This window comes from Moschus berezovskii, chromosome 13 (assembly GCF_049115385.1).
Source record: "Moschus berezovskii isolate FMDL1 chromosome 13, NW_MosBer_1.0, whole genome shotgun sequence".
In the NCBI taxonomy this organism is placed as follows: Eukaryota; Metazoa; Chordata; class Mammalia; order Artiodactyla; family Moschidae; genus Moschus; species Moschus berezovskii.
In genome coordinates this window covers 23,319,272-23,320,809 of record NC_142472.1, presented here as the reverse complement: position 1 = coordinate 23,320,809, position 1,538 = coordinate 23,319,272, and the positions used below count along the sequence as shown (strand labels likewise).

The following is a 1,538-nucleotide window of genomic DNA, read 5'->3' as shown; positions in this document are numbered from 1 at the left end:
ATTTATAGTGTTCCTTCTATTTTACAGAATTAGTAATTGATTTATTCAAGCTAATCTATTTTGAAGAACTATATGTATAAGTATAATGTATGTGTTTGTGCATGTGTATGTGTAACTTTTAAACTATTCAAATACTTTGCAAACATCCTTGATTATGTTCAGTTTTATTAACTATAAAAAGCACTCTCAAATTTGCAATGCTTTTAGAAATATTGGGCTATAGAATATCTGACAATACATGAGAGTCTGAAAATTAAACTGATATATTTTCCTAATTTTTCAATTATGTTTCCCAGTAAATACTGTAATAAAGGTTTTTAGCAGAGCAAAATTTGCACCTCAAAATATTATTTTGGCATGCACATTATTTCGAGCTGAAAACAATCAAGGCTCAAAAGACTCAGGAAAATAAAATGTGACCTTCCCCTTAACTGCCTAAAAGAATGCAGATAGAGAACCAATTCCAGGAAGGAAGTAACATGATAGATAACAGCAATATGAACGAGCTGTGTAGATTGCGTAGAATCTGGTAATATCTGCTTTCTAAAGTTCTCTGTGTCCCATGGTCTCTGCCTGGCCCAGCAAACATTTACTTATAACACATTTGCTTTTTCTTCTCCATATGAACAGTCTTCCTACTACTTGAAGCCCCAAACCACTATTCCCAACATCTTGTTTTCTCTTTAGCTGAAGGTGGTGTTTAAAATGAGTGTTTTGCCGCCAGGAGGACTGGGAGGATGAGCGCCGAGCACGGACAGCTGCAGCAGTCTGGGGGCCGGCGGGGCCGGAGTCCTGGGGACAAGAAGTCCAGAAGGCTCAACCGGCGCAAAGAAACCTACTCCATGTACATCTACAAGGTGCTCAAGCAGGTGCACCCCGACATCGGCATCTCCTCCAAGGCCATGAGCATCATGAACTCGTTCGTGAATGATCTATTTGAACGGCTGGCTGGCGAGGCCGCCCGGCTGGCCCAGTACTCGGGCCGAACCACACTGACATCCCGGGACGTCCAGACAGCCGTGCGTCTGCTGCTGCCTGGGGAGCTGGCCAAGCACGCCGTGTCCGAGGGCACCAAGGCCGTGACCAAGTACACCAGCTCCAAGTGACCCGGGGCCTGACCGTAATAAAGGCTGCACTGCTAAAAAAAAAAATAAATAAATAAAATAAAATGAGTGTTTTGGCCATTTTGATGAGTTACACAGCTTTCCTGGGTCTCTCCTATGTATACATGTTAGTAAGCTATTTAATTTTCTCCTTTTTATCTGTCTTATGTCCGCTTAATTAAGCCAGAAGAGTGTAGAAGGGTAGAGGAAAATCTCTTCCTCCCTGACAGGTTTACATATTTCATTTTCTTAGTAATTTCTCAATTATTTATCATGTAGAATAGTGATAACTTAGTTGCTTAACATAATGCATTATTAAAACTGTCATAACCTTGAACAGTGCTATCCAAGAACGTTTTCTTCAATAATGGAAACTCTTAACAACTCCACTGCCCACTGTGATAGTCACTAACCACATGCAGCTACTGAGAGTTT

At 41.0% G+C, this 1,538-nt stretch overlaps 1 pseudogene; it reads left to right on the top strand.

Moving 5' to 3' along the window:
• The first annotated feature begins 737 nt into the window (after positions 1 to 737).
• LOC129556633 (histone H2B type 2-K1 pseudogene) lies at positions 738 to 1,106 on the top strand (annotated as a pseudogene).
• Positions 1,107 to 1,538: the final 432 nt, after the last annotated feature.